The sequence below is a fragment of the Podarcis cretensis genome, assembly GCF_951804945.1.
Source record: "Podarcis cretensis genome assembly, chromosome: 11".
In the NCBI taxonomy this organism is placed as follows: Eukaryota; Metazoa; Chordata; class Lepidosauria; order Squamata; family Lacertidae; genus Podarcis; species Podarcis cretensis.
The window spans coordinates 51,286,272-51,307,347 of record NC_137180.1 but is presented as its reverse complement, the minus strand read 5'-3'; the positions used below and the strand labels follow the sequence as shown (position 1 = coordinate 51,307,347).

At 46.0% G+C, this 21,076-nt stretch overlaps 1 protein-coding gene across 4 annotated transcripts in view; it reads left to right on the top strand.

Annotated features, from left to right (window-relative positions):
* NEDD4L (NEDD4 like E3 ubiquitin protein ligase) overlaps nt 1-21,076 on the top strand; it is a 260,860-nt gene that overhangs the window by 61,555 nt on the left and 178,229 nt on the right. Inside the window, exon 1 of one of the 4 annotated variants that reach the window (XM_079994708.1) lies at nt 7,534-7,596. The exons of the other annotated variants lie outside the window; for them this stretch is intronic. The gene's annotated coding sequence lies outside the window, so the exon portion shown is untranslated. Of the gene's footprint in view, nt 1-7,533; nt 7,597-21,076 lie in introns of those variants that run through there. 4 annotated transcript variants of the gene reach the window in all.

Here is a 21,076-nt window from a genome sequence, read left to right as displayed (position 1 = left end):
GGAGGTGCTTTCGAACTGCTAGGTTGGCAGGCGCTGGGACCGAGCAGCGGGAGCGCACCCCGCCGCAGGGATTCGAACCGCCGACCTTTCGATCGGCAAGTCCTAGGCGCTGAGGCTTTAACCCACAGCGCCACCTGCGTCCCTACATGTGGGTAGGCTTGTCTAAATAAGAATGTGTTCAGCGGGCACCACAAAAAAATACAGTGAAGGCGCAGGTCTGATATCAATAAGTTCCAATGTGCTGCTGCCATTACACTAAACGATCGAGTTTTCACCAATGTGTTGCAGGTATTATTTGACACCTGTAAAAATGTCAGTTCCACTGATTAAAGCAGTTGAGTGGACACATTTGTGGTAAGGGCATCTCATAAGTAAAATGGTTCCAATTATTACGGGCTTTATTTACTAATAACTTTAACTTGGCCCGGTAGCAGATCAGCAATCAGTGCAGATCTCTGAGCACAAGCGTTATATGCTGTTGGGCGCTGTCGGGTTTTCTGTTTGTGCAGGTCTGGTAAAAGGTGAAAAGGTAAAGGACCCCTGGACGGTTAAGTCCAGTCAAAGGCAACTATGTGGCTGCAGTGCTCATCTCGCTTTCAGGCCGAGGGAGCCGGCGTTCGTCCACAGACAGCTTTTCCAGGTCATGTGGCCAGCATGACGAAACCGCTTCTGGCGCATGGAGGATCGTGACGTGTGTCAGAGCACACGAAAATGCCGTTTACCTTCCTGCCGCAGCAGTACTTATTTATCTACTTGCGCTGGTGTGCTTTCGAACTGCTAGGCTGGCAGGAGCTGGGACAGAGCGACGGGAGCTCACTCCGTTGCGGAGATTTGAACCACCGACCTTCCGATCGGCAAACCCAAGAGGCTCAGTGGTTTAGACCACAGCGCCACCCGTGTCCCAATCTGGTGCCAAAGGCTGACAGCAGAAGTGTTGTAGATTTCTCTCTCTTCTTTTTTCCTCCTAAATTTCCTTTTTCTTTTTAATTAACTCCTTTTAATTTCAGTGTGGCCCGAGATCTTGTGTGCCTGTAATCCTAAATTTAAAAGCATACTATTTATTTCAACAACTTAAAAATATTTCTTGCATTGTGCCCCACACCCCACCACATCTCATGAGGACTAGACACTTAACGTCCTCAAAAGAGAATTTCTTGTGGATCTCGTCAAAGGGTGCCTCAAAATACGCTGCTGTTATCAACATGGGCTTGGGGCAAATCCTGTTTCCAGTGTTGGGGTTGACTGCTTGGAGTATGCAACATGATCAGGAAGAGTGCTTTCTGAGCAGACATGCATTCTATACACTGAGATCTGGGGCAGAAATGGATTTAAACTCCAGTTCCTCTGTTTTTCCAGATGAAGACCTCTGCTAATGGCTGAAGCCCCTGTTAATGGCTGAAGACTATTGCATATAAGAATAAGCAAGAATGCTTCAGTCTGGTACCCCTTGCCAGATGTTTTTGGACTACAACTCCCATCATTGCTGGCTGGTGCTGATGGGATTTGAAGTCCTGATCACCTCTGGAGGTCACTAGATTAGCAAAGGCCAGAATGGACTTGATCTGAAATGGAACCGAATTTTAGGTCTGGATCCCATTTTGAGCTGGGTTGCATGATGTACTTCAGCGTAATACATTTTTCTAATTACCGTATTTTTTGCTCTATAAGACTCACTTTTTCCCTCCTAAAAAGTAAGGGGAAATGTGTGTGCGTCTTATGGCGCAAATGCAGGCTACACAGCTATCCCAGAAGCCAGAACAGCAAGAGGGATTGCTGCTTTCACTGCGCAGCGATCCCTCTTGCTGTTCTGGCTTCTGAGATTCAGAATATTTTTTTTCTTGTTTTCCTCCTCCAAAAACTAGGTGTGTCTTGTGGTCTGGTGCATCTTATAGAGCGAAAAATACGGTAATTAGTTGGCTGTTGATTTTTCACAGAAGTTGACTGCTTTAACAGCTTAATAGAGAGTTAATGAAACTTTTTGCCAAGGCACGTGTCTCAAAAGCCAACAATGGAAGTTGTTCTCCTGCTCAATTGGTTATGAGTGAGGAAAGTGTTTTTTTCTTATTGCTCTTGTGTCTGTTTACATAGCGTAGCTGAGAGGATTAAAATAAAATAAAATAAATAAAGATTAAGAGCTTATTAGTATGCACCAAAGACTTCAATTGTTTCTACGGAAGAAATGAAGGGATCGTATTTAACTGAGCTGTGCCAAAATTATGAGCGATACTGTTTTTAAGGGAATGATCTGCCCATTGGACTGGGCTTCTGCATGGCACTTAGATGGACCTCAAAGGAGAGTTCGTTCCTTTTACTAGAAAAGCCATAACTATTTCTGCGTTTGAGGAACATTCCCCTCTCCCCCCATGTCCACAGACCCCAAAAGACAAATATGTGATTCTAGCAGAATAAAACGGGAGTTGCCCATAGTCTCCGTGGGGAGTAATTAGCAACATCTGGAAGAAGTTAAGCTTCTGCGGGCAATTCTGATAAAATCCCAAGTTCTCACTTCTCTTGGTCAGGAACGGTTGCTTGTGTGTGTGCTTTGACAACTGTTTCAGCTGGCAACTGCTGATCAGCGTCTGGTTTTTTTTTGTTTTTTGTTTTTTTTTTCATTCTCCCGTCAGGATTATGAGGGGTGGTTTCACTGTGCTAAGCTGGCAGTACACGGGCCAATAAAAAGCTGCAACAGTACTGCTCTGCCTGGCTTGCTGCCCTCACCAAGCCTCTGAGCAAGCTGCAATCTGGCTTTTCCTCTGCCGTCTTGAAACCATGCCGAATCATTCCAAGCGGAAATAATAATAGTAGTAGTGTAGCCTTATGAGGCTTTGCCCTCGGGTGGGAAATAATATTGTGCCCGGGAAAGGGAGTGGGAGTCAACAGACACTCAAGGAATAGTTCGGAGAAAAAGCTTTATTTCTACCATCCATGAACTGGTAGAAGGAGCAAGTGTGATAACTCACAAACAAGCACGGGTTCACAGTCATTTGCACAGAGTATATATTCCCCTTCCAGTTCCCTCCCCCTTTCTCCTCCGTCAGGAGTCCTGCCCCATGTTGAGTTTGCTTGAGCATGTACATAAAGCTCCTGTCTTTGGGAAGGGGGGGGGGTGTGAGAAGCCAAGGGGGTCGAGGAGTCTCGCGGTTCAGCATGTCCAAGATGTTGCAACTGAATGAGATAAAAGTCAGTTCTCAGGCTTGAGTATTCTTGGCAATGACAGAGCCTATTCATTAGCCTTTTGAAGCCTTCTTGTACTGATAAAAGAATAACATTTTTCCTATGCATCTTGTGAGAAAAGCAGAGAAGAGCAGAGAAAAGCTGTTTGCAAATTTCAGGAGGGCAAATCAGGGCACACACCCCAATCCTGCCGACCCCGTCACTCACCTGCAACAGGGGAATTCACTCTTTGTGTTTTTTTTTTTTTTTTAGTCCTGTATTCTGGTGTGAGCCAACTGACTCACACCACACTACGGAACAAAAAAACAACCACCCATCTTTTGGTCCCGCGCTGTGGGATCAGAAGCCAGGGCGGGAAGTCTCGCTTAAAATGGGACACTTGGAGGGTATGCAGTATGTTAGAATCATAGAAATGTGAAGTTGGAAGGGACCACGGGGGTCAATCTAGTCCACGCCCCTGCAAAGCTGGAATCTTTCGCCCAATGTAGGACTTGAATCTACAACCCTGGGATTACAAGTCTCACACTATCACGACTGAGCTGTGTTACATGACATTTGTCTGTTTTGTCCTGCTCTCCAGCTTGCACCTAAGCCTTGGGTATTTCATTTCTTCAGATTGACCTTTTTGTTGTTGTTTAGTCGTTTAGTCGTGTCCGACTCTTCGTGACCCCATGGACCAGAGCACGCCAGGCCCTCCTGTCTTCCACTGCCTCCCGCAGTTTGGTCAGACTCATGTTTGTAGCTTCGAAGACACTATCCAACCATCTCGTCCTCTGTCGTCCCCTTCTCCTTGTGCCCTCCATCTTTCCCAACATCAGGGTCTTTTCCAGGGAGTCTTCTCTTCTCATGAGGTGGCCAAAGTGGCCAAAGTATTGGAGCCTCAGCTTCACGATCTGTCCTTCCAGTGAGCACTCAGGTCGATTGACCTTTACCTCCTATTAAAAAGGATAGAAGGATTAGCAAGGCTGGATTGGAGCTGCAATGGGTGGGAAGTATAGATTATGGGGTCCTTCTGGACTTATTTCCAAAAAGCAGCTTTTGGCTACAGTTAACTGCAGGCTGAGGGATGCGGGTGGCGCTGTGGTCTAAACCACAGAGCCTAGGGCTTGCTGATCAGAAGGTCGGCAGTTCGAATCTCCTTGATGGGGTGAGCTCCCGTTGCTCGGTCCCTGCTCCTGCTAACCTAGCAGTTCGAAAGCACGTCAAAGTGCAAGTAGATAAATAGGTACCGCTCTGGTGGGAAGGTAAACAGCGTTTCCGTGCGCTGCTCTGGTTCGTCAGAAGCGGCTTAGTCATGCTGGCCACATGACCCGGAAGCTGTACGCCAGCTCCCTCGGCCAATAAAGAGAGATGAGCGCCGCAACCCCAGAGTCGTCTGCGACTGGACATAACAGTCAGGGGTCCCTTTACCTTTTTAACTGCAGGCTGAGGATACCGTACCATATGGAGACATGATTTTAGTTCTTGCTATGGTTGTGTTTTTGTCCGCTTCCTTGACCGTTTTAGGAAAGGCTGACTCAAAGACCAGAACAGAGGCAGATTACCTCTCCATGCCTGCAGTTGCATGTTGCTTGTGCAGCCTCCCTGCAGCCTTAGAGTGGCAATTGCCTTATAAAGTGAGGGCATTACTAAGCACTTTAAAGACCAAAGCACAGACCCACAGCGTGGATTTACATAAAATGTGCATGTGCTGTGTGCATGCTGATTTTATGTGCCTGAGCGATTTAAATTGGGGGTTGGCTGGGATTTCACCGGCATGTTCTTTGCAATTTGCCCAGCAACTCTGTAAGCAGATAATTATTTTTTAAAATGTTTAAAAGAAAGTGGAGGAAAGGAGGTGAGATCTGGGGGCCAACACAACAGTTCTATGGTTCAGGGCTTCTGGGCTTTCCCTCAGCAGCAGCTCTGTTTACAGTCAAACCTCGGTTCTTGAACAGCTCTGTTTTTGAACGTTTCAGCTCCCGAACGCTGAAAACCCAGAAGTAAATGCTCCGGTTTTCAAATGTTCCTTGGAACTCGAACATCTGAAGCAGCTTCTGCTTGAGTGCAAGAAGCTCTTGCAACCAATTGGAAGCCATGCCTCAGTTGTCCAACAGTCCTGCTGAACGGATTACGTTCAACAACCAAGGTTTGACTATGTTAGGCAAGGAAGGTTGCAACCAAAAACTCTTGATAGCTTGAGAGTGCAGAGATTGGCTTTCTCTGCCTCTTTCTCTACATGCAAGTACAGTGGTACCCCAGAACTCGAACGTAACCCGTTCCAGAAGACCGTTTGACTTCCGAAACGTTTGAGTTCTGAGGCATGGCTTCCAATTGGCCGACAGCTAGGTTTTTGCACAGCATAAGCCTTGTGTTCTGAGGAACTTTTGAAAACCAGAGCACTTACTTCTGAGTTTTCAGCGTTCCGGAGCTGAAAATGTTCAAGAACGAAGCCTTTCGAGTTCCGAGGTACCACTGTATTGAATTTGCCTCCATTCATGGGCAAACTGCAATCCAGCCTTCCGTGCAAGCAACTGTTTGCAGATGTGTCTCTGTCACCTTTAGGAGTTTTAACCCAAATTGCATCTTGTAGTCCCATAGAAAACGCCAAACTGGCATGAATTATTTCTATTCAGAGCAAAGCCGAGCTGCGGAAACAGAATTATGGGCCTGGAGCCCACAAGCAGCAGTTCCCCCCTTGGTTTGTTAAGGCTGTTTGCATGAATATCTGATTAATAATTGGCCAGAGCGCGGGCAAATACATCTGTGTCTTTGCATAAGAATGCTCAGGGCTGGTTGGATATTAATGCTGGGCGTCTGGAATCCATCCTGCAAGTCTGACGCAGGCATGACAGTACAAAATAGCAACATTAATGTTTCCCGAAATACAGTGGTACTTCTGGTTATGAACTTAATTCATCCCGGAGGTCTGTTCTTAACCAGAAATCACTCTTAACCTGAAGCACCACTGTAGCTGATGGGGCCTACTGCTGCTGCCGTGCCGCCAGCACGCGATTTCTGTTCTCATCCTGGGGCAAAGTTCTTAACCCGAGGTACTACTTCCGGGATAGCGGAGTCTGTAACCCGTAGTGTTTGTAACTCAAGGGTTTGTAACCTGAAGTACCACTGTATACAAAAGACATAGGCAGTAGTGCTGGTCCATGGGTCGGGGGCAGATTCCAGAACACACAGTAGGGCAGTATCTTCATTGAAACAAATAAAATGGTGAGCAAATTCTCCAAGCAAAGTACAGTGGTACCTCGGTTTATGAACTTAATCCTTTCCAGAAGTCTGTTCTTAAACGGAAACCGTTCTAAAACCAAGGCTTCCAGCAAAATGGAAAAACACAATGAGAGACCCAACATTAAAAACTTCCCTAAACAGGGCTGCCTTCAGATGTCTTCCAAAAGTGAGATAGTTGTTTATCTCCTTGACATCTGATGTGAGGGCGTTCCAGAGGGTGGGCACCACTACCGAGAAGGCCCTCTGCCTGTGTTTCCAAGTAACATCACTTCTCGCAGTGCTGGAAATCTCCAGAGGGCCCTTGGAACTGGATCTCACTGTCCGGACTGAACAACGGAGCTGGAGAATGAAGGGATGGGGGAAAGTTTCCGATGGTTAAATTGTGGATTACTAACTCAGCGATAGAGTATCTCTGGTTCCATCCTCAGCACCTCCTGTTTGAAACCCTGGAGAGCTGCAGCTGGATATTACTGAGCTTAGATGGACCATCGGTCTGACTCTGCCCAGTTTCCTACATTAAAGGTAAAGGGACCCCTGACCATTAGGTCCAGTCGTGGCTGACTCTGGGGTTGCAGAGCTCATCTCGCTTTATTGGCCGAGGGAGCCAGCGTACAGATTCCGGGTCATGTGGCCAGCATGACTAAGCCGCTTCTGGCGAACCAGAGCAGCGCACAGAAACGCCGTTTACCTTCCTGCTGGAGAGGTACTTATTTATCTACTTGCACTTTGACGTGCTTTCGAACTGCTAGGTTGGCAGGAGCAGGGACCGAGCAACGGGAGCTCACCCTGTCGCGGAGATTCGAACCGCCGACCTTCTGATCAGTGAGCCCTATTAAAGGCACAGGAGATTTTTTGGGAGTGGAGGGCGCTGGAAAAAACCCACACACATGTGACTTTTCAAGAGCAGGTATTGCATTGCCTACTTTTGTACTCTTTTCAATATCGGGCACGCTCTCATTCCGCAGCACAGTAGCTCTCTGTTCAAGCACCTGGCCTGGTTCTGTGCCAGGGCAGGTTCCAGGATTTTCAAGTGCTGCTGAAGAGGTGGCACACCCATCTCGGGGGTAGGAGTGGTTTCTGTTGCTCAACTCCCAGCTCTCAAGTTGATTTGGGAGTGGCAGCTCTCAGAACTCCGAGGGCACTCTTCAGTTCTCCGTGCCTCGCTGGCTGGTGCTGGATGCGGCTCGACGCTTGGGAAGGGTAAGCAAAGAGGGTGAAGAGAAGCTCTGTCCATTTTTTGGGTGGGCAGAGAGAGAGGCCTACTGATAGGGGGAGAAGCTTCAGTCCCATGCCAATACAGAGACGAGCGCTTCAGGTTATAGTTTCAAAACCATTAATGCACTTTCGCTGGCGTAATCCTGCCTGGCTTTTCCGACACGAAACTTACTTGTTTGCCAACTGGCAGGTGTGTTTGCTGTGGGGCGGGTGAGCTGCTGAAAACTTTGTGGGTGAAGAAGTCATGGTTCATAGTTAAGTGTGTTCGCTGAGAGGAAATGTTCCCAGTTCTGTATTGCTGCAGTGAGATTGCCTTGTCGTTCTGAGGATGGTTTTATATATGTTGTAAAAACTAGGACATTTGCTTCGAGTGCTTATATAACCAGGGTGGATTTCTTCCTTCCTTTCTTTATCTTTAAAAATGTTAGGCTGCCTTTGCCAAGTGTAAGAATAGAAACCTTGCAGAGTCTTGCTGTGCAAACTCCTTTAGATTAAAGGGCCATTTCACACCGTATACAGGCACTTTCAAAAACTCAGAACTTCCTGACATACTTAGCTATCTTGTATCAAGCCAAACCTTTGATCCATCAAGCTCATTATTGTCTAAAATGACTGGCAGCTGTCTCTGGGGTTTCAGGCAGGGGGCATTCCTAGCCTTAACTGGAGCTGCCGGAGTTTCAATTTGGGATTTTCTGCCACTGGATTACAGCCCTTCCCCCTGAGAAGCACATCTGCTTGGCATACATGTTTGCAGGCCTCTACGCTTGTTGCTTTTCTGGGTGTCCACCTTTAGTAGATATCTAAAACTGCAAAGTGCAAACTGGCCATACAGAGTTTCGTTTAATTAATTTTCTACAAGCATAAATTTAGACAACAGAATACTAATACTGGCTTCCTAGCGACCGGGTGCAAGTGCTGCTGTTTCTTATGCATTAGGGCACTATTGCAGTGGTGTGTCAATTAAATTCTGAAGTCCAAAATAATGAAACAAGCATCTGTAGGCATGCATGTGCTTAAATAGCCGCTTGCTGACTAATATTAAAAAAATGAATAAGTAAGAAAGGATGCTGTAGGCTCTGGTATGGCCATGCCAGCCTAGATGCTGATGCATGTTTGCTGCTACCTGCTTTTCCTTCTGCTCCCTCAATGGCATTGAAATGTGGGGTGGCTCTGGGCTGCAGGGCCCTAGCTGCGCCATTGCAGATTATTGATTGTAGCTGCTCTTTAATACTGCTTAATCCAGAGGTTTTCAACCTTTTTGGAGTCCATGGCTCCCTTGACCACCTACATTCCTTCTGTGGCTCCCCTGTGGGGCTCAGGAGCCCAGTTATGTCACCCCTTGCCTGCAGAGCTGGCAGCCCCTCACCCCTTTTTGAGGCTGACTCAGTTTCTGGCAACCAGTACCCCCTAGCCAGTCCCTTAGGCACCTGGGAGGTTTGTAGCCAGGGCTCCTGCTGCAACAAACAGCCATGCAACCCTTTGGGAGGCAGAGATGTGAGAGGGCGTCAGAGGAGGGAGGGAAGGAAAGAGGGACAGAGGCCTGTGTTGCTTGTGGCACCCCGACCATAACTTAAGGCACCCTGGTTGAAAACCACTGCCTTAATCACGGGAGTTTCTAAGTGTAAAGATTGCAAAAAGCACAGTGGATAAACTCAATTAATCACAAAAAACAAAGAAAACGTCTTTGAAATGCCTGCTAAGATAGAAGATTTAGTATAGTTATGTTTGCAAAGGACTCTATTTTGTATCTGATTTTTCTCAATGTTCCCTTAACTACTACAGTGGACGCTCGGGTTGTGAACGTGATCCGTGCAGGAAGCATGTCTGCAACCTGCAGCGCCGCGTCTGCGCACATGCAGGTCACGATTTGGCGCTTCTGCGCATGCGCAAAGTGCAATTTAGCACTTATGCTCATGCGCTGAAACCCGGAAGTAACCCGTTCCGGTACTTCTGGGTTTGGTGCGGTGCGCAACCAGAAATCGTACAACCCAAAGCATCTGTAATCCGAGGTATGACTGTATTAGATTTGGAACAGAACAGGGGGTGGCTGCGTTTTGACTTGCACAGCTTTCCTTACTTTTTTCTTTTTAACCAGCGCAATATGTGCTGCGTTACAGGACTTCACAGCGCTGTGTGGAGTGGGCGCCCTAAGTGGAAGCGGTGGGAGAATGAAAACTGATGGCAGGCACAGAAAATGAGGAATATTATTTATGGCAGAGGCTGGCCACATCAGTAGTGGTTGAGAATGTTAGGGTGGTGAATCCTGGGAGTGCTCATCAGCATGGAAGAGATTTCAGTATTATTATTATTTTTAAGGCAGAAAGTTAACTTCAGAGTTAGTGAGAGTAGTCGTGGGCTACAAGAAAGCAAAGTTTTCTTTGATCAGGCTTCATGAAAGCTTAAGTGTTTCTACGATGATGACTCAGAAATCATGGCCTGTGCAGCTAGATGGTAATGCTATTTTTGCTGCTAGCATGAGTCCTATCAACTGCCTCTTCTGTTCTGGATCCTGGCCTTGTGACTCACTAATGCCAGCGCATAGAATAGCATTGTTGTAAGAATGGGAGTGTGCCTTATCTAGGAACACAAGAAGTTGCCTTACTTAAATTGAATCAGATGTTTGGCCCATCTAGCTCAAGGCTGTGTTCAGACGTGGGGTTTATTGTCTTAAGTTTTCCCAGTTTATAATGCCAGCTCTTCTTTTCCTGGTTTTCTAACATTCCTTTTACACCGTCTTACCTGTTGCGTTGTGGGAAACTGGCTTTTGGGTTGACACACTGCCATGTTGCGTCGAATTTTTAAATGGCGGGGAAGAAGTGTATGCAAGGATAACACCCCAGATTTCAACTGGCAAGTGGCAGAAGTGGGATCATGAAAACCGTGGGGAAATGGCAAGACACTTGCGATTTTCCAAGTTGATTGGGTTGCAAATGGGTTATTTAATGGGAAGAGGTTAGTGCAGAAATGAGTGCTAAAGCTTGGCTAGATTCCATTAGATTTCCAGAAGTGGCTTTTGAAATATGTGCGAAATACCACATAAAATGATCAAGTAAGGAAAGGCCTCACGTTGGGGAAAAGATCCCTGCATAGCACACATGGTCCATTCCATCTCTACATTTCTGTGAATTTGTGCTTTTGTGGGACCTTCTGCATGCAAAAAAATGCTCTACCACTGAGCTATGGTCCTTTCCCAACATCCTTATTTGCAGAAACCCAAGTCTTAGACCTGAGCAGACAAGCTCCCTTTGACCCCTTCTACTCTTCTGCCTAGGGACACGGGTGGCGCTGTGGGTTAAACCAGAGAACCGTGACGGGGTGAGCGCCTGTTGCTCGGTCCCTGCTCCTGCCAACCCAGCAGTTCGAAAGCACATCAAAGTGCAAGTAGATAAATAGGTACAACTCCGGTGGGAAGGTAAATGGCTTTTCCGTGCGCTGCTCTGGTTCGCCAGAAGAGGCTTAGTCATGCTGGCCACATGATGCGGAAGCTGTACGCCGGCTCCCTCTGCCAGTAAAGCGAGATGAGCGTCGCAACCCCAGAGTCGGCCACGACTGGACCTGATGGTCAGGGGTCCCTTTACCTTTACTTACTCTTCTGCCTGCACGCAGCAAAATTTAGAGGAACCCTCTGGTCTCTTCTGAAATCAAATTCTGCACTTCCGTGTTAGGATATTTCCTTTCCACCTTAAACAGGGAGCAGGCTGTTGTTTGAGTCACAGCCTGTGTACTTTCGTGTTGTAGGAAAAGGATGTGCTGCTCGTCTTTCAGCTAAAAAAACACACTCCCCGCCTGTGCTTTTACGTCGGGGCAAGGTAGGCAGGCCTGATGAGAACAGCATTTGGCAAGTGGGGGAATGTCTCCGCAATAAGTGCACTCAATAGTTGGAGGTGAGGGAAGTTGAAGCTTCAATTCTTGGTGCTGCATGTATATGACGGTGTTCAGTCAGTGGAAAATAGCAAAGATCATGTCCCCATTGCTGAAGAATCTGTGACTGTGTTAATATCCAAGGCAAGCAGGACGAGGAGCAAGCGGTCAAGGTAAGATGCAACAAAACGAGCATCTTTGTTAGTTGGGTTTGCGGCCAACGCTGGTGTTGAACTGGCAACCTAAGTCATGAACCTAAGGATCGAGGGTTTGTGCACCACCACCCAGTTCTGGCAAAAGGAGAGAACTGGAGGAGGAACCAAGCACTGGGAGGCCAGAGTAGGTCAGGTGACATTCCTTATTCCCTGTAGAAACTCCGGGGACTACCAGACTTGGTAGTCAAGTGGCCAGAAGGCCTCCTCCTTCTGAGCTACACCTTGCCTTGTTCCAGCTTTGCTTCATCCTTGACTGCACAGGAGTCATTTACAGATTAGCAGTTGTTAATTGCTGGGAAAAAGCAGATCCATGGGGCAATTTCAGAGATAAACATTCCTGGGGCCCTGTCATAAATGCTTTCTTGGAAAGAGTAATTTATAGTAATGGTTTTAAATAACTGAGCTGCCCTCACCAAATGACCAGACCCATTTTATTGATTCGCTGTCTGAAGAAACCATCTTAAGAAACCAAAGTACACAAATTTTTAACCATTAAACCACTGGAAAAAAGCGAGGTGTACATTTACTGAGAAGGAGGACGGAAGGCACAAGAATCTGGATCCACTGCAGATCTGTGATGCTATAAAAGGGTAGACCATTTTATTTCTTGTTCTTTTGACTTTCTGACAGGATATGGCATTTTGGTCTCATGGGGATAGCCCATGTTACATTCTGGTAACTGAAGGCATTTTTTATTGGGAAGCACACAGTAAATGTGTTCTCTACTGGAGATGACTTGAGCTTTATTTCATTGGTATATAGCATAAAGCTGATCTAAATATCCATCTTTTTATTAGAAACAATGCTGTGCTCTTGTTTTGCATGGAAGGTGATTTAGCTTTCTATTTTATCTCTTTCCCCACCCCTCCATATTAGTATTTTATTTCTTTAAATAATTTATACCCAGCTGCTCTTAAGCCCTACCATCTCCCAGAGCAATTTACAGATTAGTGATCTAAAAAGACATAGCACAAAAGAAAATGAGTTGGTAGGGAGGAGATAAGCAAACTCTGGTACTAATTCTTCGTTGCGTTGCATAATACTATTGTTGTTGTTGGTTGCATAATACTATTATTAAAAATTCTGTCGGTGCAATGATTTCTTCTTGCAGAACAAGAATATATATATATATATATATATATATATATATATAAAATAATTGCATGTTTAATGAATGAAGGTATGAACATAGGGAACTGCCTTATAATTTTAAAGGCCATTGTTTCTTCTAGTGCACCCTGCTCTGCCACTCACAAGAGGTCTTTCCCTTCGCTGCTAGATGTGACCCTTGTACTGGAGATAGAAGGGCTTGAACCTGGGACCTTCTGTGTGCAAAGTGCACACTCTTATCAGGGAACTTTGGGACTTCCCATATCTTCCTATATACATAAAAATATAAGGCTGTCGTCACGCTGCATGAGATGCACACGAAAACACTTGTGATCACAGGACTTGCTACTCTAGAGGCAAGGTCTGCAGCTTCTATGCATTATAGACGGGGAGTATTTGGGAAGAGAGCTCTTTCCAGCTGACCAAGTGGTGCTCCTGAGGTATTTGTGAATAGGAGATAGAGATTGCTTTGGAGACTATCTCTCTGTTGTTTTTAATTGCTTTTACTCTTTACGCAGCAACAGCCAGTTCTCTCTCTTATGCAGGCACTTTTCATGTACAGGAGATCTAACTGCAGGCTTCGTGTCAGCTTTGTCCTCTCAGAAATGAATGTCATTTAATGCCCTTTTGGAGATGTATGTTGAGCACTGGTTGTACAAAGCAATAAGCGCGAAATTTTAGGCGTTCTTATGTGACGCAATCTCTTTTCTGAGTTCACAGGTTGAAATGAGAGACTTAAGTCACATCTACGCCATAAAGCACTCTAAACTAGACATCCCTTTATCCAAAAAATCGTAGTCTGTTAAGGGTTCTGACCTCACCAAGCTAGAATATCCAGGATCCTTAAACTACAGTTTCCAGGATTCTCCTCAACGGTAAAAGTGGTATCAGAGTGCTTTAAATTTACGGAATAGATGTGACCTAAGGCAGGCTTCCAAACTTTCTACCTTCCTGAGGCCTGTTTGACGCTGACTTGTTTCGGGCGTAGCTTTAATTACTAAACGGGGCAGCCGGATCCTACTGCCACCGTGTAAGGACAGAAAGTATCTGGCACATGTCTCTGGGTGACTAGCAGCAGGTTCACAAGGTTTTCTGACTCCCAACTGTGTTAACATTAGCAATAACAATAACAAAATGTCCCCGTCCTCTCCTCAGGCTGTTGAAATGAAGAAAGCTGGCTTTTATTTTTTTGGCGGGAATGGGGGAAACTAGGAGCGGGGTTTTTACATAAGAGGGCCATGAAGTCATTTCTGTTAATGGAAAACGAATCTTAAGCTGAGAAATGTGTTTAGATGTGCTGAATTCTAAGTGTGGTTCTCTCCCAGCACTGCCCCCAACTTCGCACTTGGCTCATGTTGATTCAAAGCTCTATTTAAAAACAAAAACCCTGATGTCTGACAGCCCAGGGAAACTTGTTTTCATCACATCTGGCTGACGACGCTATATTTATTAATGCATTTGTATGCTGCCTTTCTGCTGAGGCACCCATACTTTACAATTGGAAAGTACTAAAAAAAATAAAATTGAATGGTATGCAGTACAGAGCGACAGTCCTTTCAGGGGATGATGGCTCCCAAACTCTCTGTGCTGGGCACCCTGGCCACTGCAGTCCCTCAGGGCACCCAAGCAATGTTTGAAATTCACCAGGTGTATTTTGCACGTGGGTATCAGCCACTTGTCACCAAGTGAAGATGTGCGGGTGCCATGATGGTGCCTGATATCTTCACCATCTGGAGGTGCATGCCTGGAGATCCTTCAGCCTTGACTCTTTTCTCACATTATCAACACACCCTGAAGAATCTACCTGTGATATTTTATTTGCCCTATCAGAACGAATTTCAGGAACCAGAAAGTTGTATTGAAAAATAGGACTTTTGAGACACCTGGCCCGCCCCAATATGGCAACTTGACATTCTGTTTTGGCGACTGTAACCCTGGTTTAGGGAGCCATTTGGTGCCTAGCTTATATATATCTGAGTTTCTAACACACCCAAGTCTTAAGCAGCCCTAGGGAAGGTGGGGAAGGGGCTGCCACCATGTTGACTGCTGCTTGATGGGGCATATTCTGTGACTAAGCAGGTTCTTGGTGGACAGACAAAAATGGGAGGGTTGGGATCAGGTTCAGCTGTGTGGGTTCGCAAGTTGTACAAGCCCATCTTGTCCTCGTGGATTGCCACAAGGGTGGATTCCCCACCCCTGAACTGAAAAACAGCTCTGTGAGAATAGAAAACAGCTTTGCCCAGTGCCGGATTTATATATAAGCTAAACAAGCTATAGCTTAGGACCCCACTCTCTTGGCCCCCCCCCCCCAAAAAAAAAATGTAAAGAAAAAAAACCTGGATGTACATTTCCAAAATATAAGATAAAAAACAAATAAAATAAAACCAGTGTGATAAAATACATGTTTTCTGATGTGCAAACGGCTTTAGATACCTATTAGGTCCATTAATTACCATATAGCATATATTCAACACAAAAAACAGCGACAATTTGTTGTTGACAAAGGGCAGCTGGACATATAAAGGGCCCCATTACCTTTAGTAGCTTAGGGCCTCATCAAACCTAAATCCGGCCCTGGCCTTGCCCCCTGTTTTTCTTGTAAATGGTCCAAAACACAGAAACTTGGCCAGCCAGGTCTCTTCTCTCCGTGTGTCCTCTCATCCCCTCCCACACACATTGACTATCAACATTGCTGGAGTGTACAGCCAGGTGTGTGAAGGTCTTGCTTTCCTTCCACAGAAATGCTAATTGTGTATCTATATTAACAGTTCTTTTGTCCCACAGTTGCACTGGCTTGTGGTGAAACAATGGAGCTGTTTTGCTTGAGGCGGCATTATAGCGCCATCTTGTTTAATTGTGTTTTGGGTCTGAAGTTGTAAGTGCCAGATTCATTTATTTATTTCAACCCAGTCGGTGCCCACAAAGCAAACCAGTGTTACTATGTGGTGCGAAAGTTCACTTTGCCCTTGGCATACAATAGGCGTAATCAAGAGGGATCTCGACTGGCTCAGAGAAGTTCTGATTGTTTCGATAAAATCCCTGCAGGGACTGTGCACATTTATAAAGGCAATTTGGAAAGGTACATTTTCCAAGAACAGGACGGCCAGTGGTTTGTGGCCTTGTCCTTTTTGACATGTAACTTTTGAGTGTGTTTTTTGGTCTGTTTGTTTGTTTTGCCCTTGAGGTGCTGTTAGGCAGCTAAAACGTCACAGTAGTTAAAACGTAAAATATATACAAAGACAACCAGGAATAGCAGTGCCAACATCACCAGATAGGGAATAAAAAGGGTGCCAGTTTCCTGAAGGTTATCAATAGGGCTGGGTGATATATTGATATATCCTCCAAAACTGGTTTGAAGTCCATATTGTGATATCAGTTTCATAATTTGTGACCTGGTGATATAGCATGTTGTGTGTGTGTGTGTGTGTTATGAAAAAAATCACAACGTGAGAAAAACCATGAAGCCAGCCAATGGCTCCATCCTTACTTCAGACACTGCGATATATCGGTATATTGTGATGTTTAGCTGGTGATATATCGCGATGTTGAAAACCCGATATGGCCCAGCCCTAGTCATTAAAACATAGGAACTTGCATTCTACAGAGTCAAATGGTTGCCCATCTAGCTCAGTATCACTGACACCGTCTTATGAGTGGCTTTCCAGAATTTCAATCAGGGATCTCTCCAAGTCCTACCTGGAGATGCCTGGATTTGAACCCATGAACTCAGTGTTCTACCACTGAGCAATAATAATAATAATAATAATAATAATAATAATAATTTATTATTTATACTCCGCCCATCTGGCTGAGTTTCCCCAGCCACTCTGGGCGGCCCCAATCAAGTGTTAAAAACAGTACAGCATTACATATTAAAAACTTCCCTGAACAGGGCTGCCTTCAGATGTCTTTTAAAGATAGGACAGCTGCTTATTTCCTTCACATCTGAAGGGAGGGTGTTCCACAGGGTGGTCGCCACTACCGAGAAGGCCCTCTGTCTGGTTCCCTGTAACCTCACTTCTTGCAATGAGGAAACTGCCAGAAGGCCCTCAGCGCTGGATCTCAGTGTCCGGGCTGAATGATGGGGGTGGAGGCGCTCCTTCAGGTATACAGGACCGAGGCTGCAATAGCTCTTCAAGCAGTGGTGTAGTGTGGGCAGGGTGAGGGGGGGCTGTTGCCCCGGGCACAGTTTTCTGAGGGCGCATTTTGCTCCTCACGCTGCACCCTGCCAGTCCTGCATTGTTTTGCGAGTCCGATCCCACACCCCAGCCTTGCAAAGCAGCGTGGGGCTGGCAGGGTGTTAGGAGGATGCAGCAGGCCTTCCAAACGTTTCAGTCAGACTAATTGGAAGGGCCCATGTCTGCCCTGTTGTGCTTCCTTTTCCTTGTGTGGCCCTCTGCCCCACGGTGCGCCATGAAGACACGTCCACCAGGGTTGAATAAAAATGAAGGCGGCATGCACAACCTTGTTTTGCAAAGATAAGGGACAATTGAGGAAACTGCCCCCTCGTTTTGAAAACCCATGGTTGAGATTTCTTGATTGTCAGCCCCACCGAAAAGGTTGAAATTCTGCAAACCTTTTTCCTCTGTCACTTCTTTGTCTATAACCAGGCAGGTATGGCAAGGGCAGAGCAATTCCTTCCATTTTTTTTCAGGTGCTGCCATTTGACTGTCCAACAGCAGGCTTAGGTTACCGTTGCTAAGGCTTGTGGTCACGCTTTGTTGGAAAGCTGCCCGGCAGAAATAAAGGTGCAGTTTATATGTGCAATGGCAAAACTGGTTTAAACAGGGCCCAGCTCTTCTTTACTTTTGCAGCAGCCCCTGGCATGTGTGTGTTTATGTGTGTGTGTGTGCGCGCGCGCGCTGCCTCGGTTAGTGTGCCAAAGGAGTTGAAAGTTCATCCAAGAGGGATGATGCTTATAGGGCAAGCTGTTCATAAAGTGCTGCGTTTGTCAGAGGCTTTAGCAAAAGGGCTGGAAGTTAGGCTTGGGTCTTTTGCTTTCAATTAGGCTATCCCTAGCACCCCAAAATTACAGAGCTGCTGTGTGCTGATAATCCAGAAAAATTGTATATGCAGGCGGAAGGAAAAGCACTGCTTAATTGTGAATAATTAAATCATGGTATTCACTCCTGCAGGAAGTAATGATGGTAAAGGTTAAAAGGTAAAGGACCCCTGGACTGTTAAGTCCAGTCAAAGGCGACTATGGGGTTGTGGCGCTCAATCTTGCTTTCAGGCCGAGGGAGCCGGCGTTTGTCCACAGACAGCTTTCTGGGTCATGTGGCCAGCAGGACTAAACCGCTTCTGGCACAACAGGACACCATGACAGAAGCCAGAGCGCACGGAAACGCTGTTTACCTTCCTGCCACAGCGGCACCTATTTATCTATTTGCACTGGTGTGCTTTTGAACAGCTAGGTTGGCTGGAGCTGGGACAGAGCAATGGAAGCTCACCCTGTCGTGGGGGTTCAAACCACCGACCTTCTGATCGGCAAGTCCTAGAGGGTCAGTGGTTTGGACCACAGCGTCACCCGTACAGGGGCTAACAAAGGCGTTGTGACACCTGGGGCGGGGCATCACTACGTAGGGCGCATGTGCGGCGTCGCTATGTATGATGCATGCGCTGTACATAGTGGTATGCCAGTGCTGCCGCTCCAGCGCTGTACGGACGGTTCCGGGATCCCTTCGTCGCCGCTACAGCTGTGAACAGAGGATCCTCTATATGCAGCTGTAGTGGCGATGGAGAGATCCCACTGCTGTCCGTACGACGCTTGAGCGGCGCTGGCACCAAACCGCTATGTACAGCGCATGTGCGGTGTTGCTACGTACAGCGCATGCATGCGCCGCCGCACATGTGCTGTACATAGTGGTTTGCCGCTGGCACCAGGATCCTCTGCTCTGCTGCGAGCCCCACCGGGGTGCGTTCTTGTCAACCCCCCCCCCCGACATACCAAGAACTCAGGCCAATATAAGTTTCAGTAGTGGGAGTGGTCCATACTCGCAAATCAATAGTCAATTGTAACAAAAACTAATCCATGTTCTATGTTTCTCAGATATAACAACTACGTGTGGGTAGATCAACATGTATCTTGATCTTTTTTGTGTGCAAATGTAGAAAATAACAGGATATATTCTTCAAACTTGCACAACCCTTTAAAAATTAGCTGATGAAGGAGAATACACCGAAACAGGGCCCTGTCCTGGTTTCTGATCCATAATTGACTTCTGACTACTGCTCAATGATTGAAACTAAGACCTTCACGTCGAATCTGACTATGGACTAACGTGAACTTATCTCTACTAATTCTGTAATGAATTATTGTGTTATATATATCCTTATGAGTTTGAGTTTGTAATCTCTGTTTTGAGTTTGTAATCTCTTTTTGAGTTTGTAATCCTTGTCAGAATACATATTTTCAAATGGATTAGTTTTTGTTACAACTATTGATTTGTGAGTAGGGACCACTCCCACTATTGAAACTTATATTGGCCTGAGTTCTTGGTGTGCTTTTTTCTTGGTATATTTAATAACAAGAACTCCAACTTATTTAAGTGCCCCAGACATGGCACCCGGGTCGCCCCCCCCCCATTGTGACGCCACTGCACCCATGTCCCAGTAAATGATGGTCACCAACTTAGATGGCTTTAAAAGAGGATTGGGCTGAGTTTTGGAGAAGGCTGTCAATGGGCACTAGCCACAATGGGTGTGGTCTACCAGCTCCACTATCTTTGAATGCCAGCTGCCTGGAATTATGGGTGAGGAGAGTGCTGTTGTGCTCAGTTTCTGTTTGTAGGCTTCCCATAGGCTCTTGGTTGGGCGTTGTGAGAATAGACTCTGGGACTAGATGGGCCATTGGCTTGATACATCTGTGTTTTATATTCTTCTGTGTCTATTTTTTTTATTATTAGATTTATATATCCCACCATTTACTCTAATGACCACCAAGTGTGGGGTCCATGGTTCTCCTCCCTCTGTTGCTCTCCTCCCTAAAATTATGTGAGGTAGGTTAGGCTGAGAGGTGGTGACTGGCCCTAGGTCACCCAGCAAACTTCATGGCTGAGTGTGGATTTGAACCCTGGTCTCCCAGGTCTCAAGGGACGCGGGTGGCACTGTGGGTTAAACCACAGAGCCTAGGACTTGCCGATCTGAAGGTCGGCGGTTCGAATCCCTGCGACAGGGTGAGCTCCCGTTGCTCGGTCCCTGCTCCTGCCAACCTAGCAGTTTGAAAGCACATCAAAGTGCAAGTAGATAAATAGGTACCGCTCCGGCGGGAAGGTAAATGGCGTTTCTGTGTGCTGCTCTGGTTTGCCAGAAGTGACTTAGTCATGCTGGCCACATGACCCAGAAGCTGTACACCGGCTCCCTCGGCCAATAAAGCGAGATGAGTGTCGCAACCCCAGAGTCGGCCACGACTGGACCTAATGGTCAGGGGTCCCTTTACCTTTACCTTACCTCCCAGGTCCCTAGTCCTACACTCTAGCCACCCTGTCAACGAGTAGATTGATTTATTCTATTTCTGTGTCGCTTTTTATACAAATAAATCCCAAAGCGGCTTACAAACAAAAGATAAAAATAACACAATGGAACATCACAAATACAGCATAAATCGTATAGAATACTTAACAAATCATCGGTAAAACAATCTCGCAAATAAAACCATTACCATCTATGTAACACTATTAACAAAACAACCAGAAAATAAGCTAAACATCACAGTTACACCAAAAATCATAGGATTCTCAGAGTACGACAGCATTCATATCTATAAAACAATATTAAAACATTAACAAAATAGCAACAAAGCCCTGTTGAATTTGCACACATGCTCTCTCCTCTACCATGACTCAAACTTTCATTCTATTCAATGCATCAAAATATACCTGCACATAATGCTCTCCAAGTCAGCAGAGAAAACATAATTTTTTTACATTCCACCCTCTACAAAAGTGTTTGAAATTCTATGTTGTTGGTTTTTTATGAGGGACCTGTGCAAGAATAATAGAATGGTAGAGTTGGAAGGGACCACGAGGGTCATCTAGTCCAACCCCCTGCAGTGCAGGAATCTTTCACCCAACATGGGGCTCGAACCCACAGCCCTGAGATTAAGAGTCTCTTGCTCTCCCAACTGAGCTATCCTTGATTGCCCCATGTCCAAAATGCTGTGCTTCTCCCCCACCCCATGTAAATTAATCTGAAACAATGACCCTGTCCTTTCATTATACATAGAGAACATCCTCCATTTTCCAAGATGCACACCATCTTGGAGCAATGGAAATAATCAA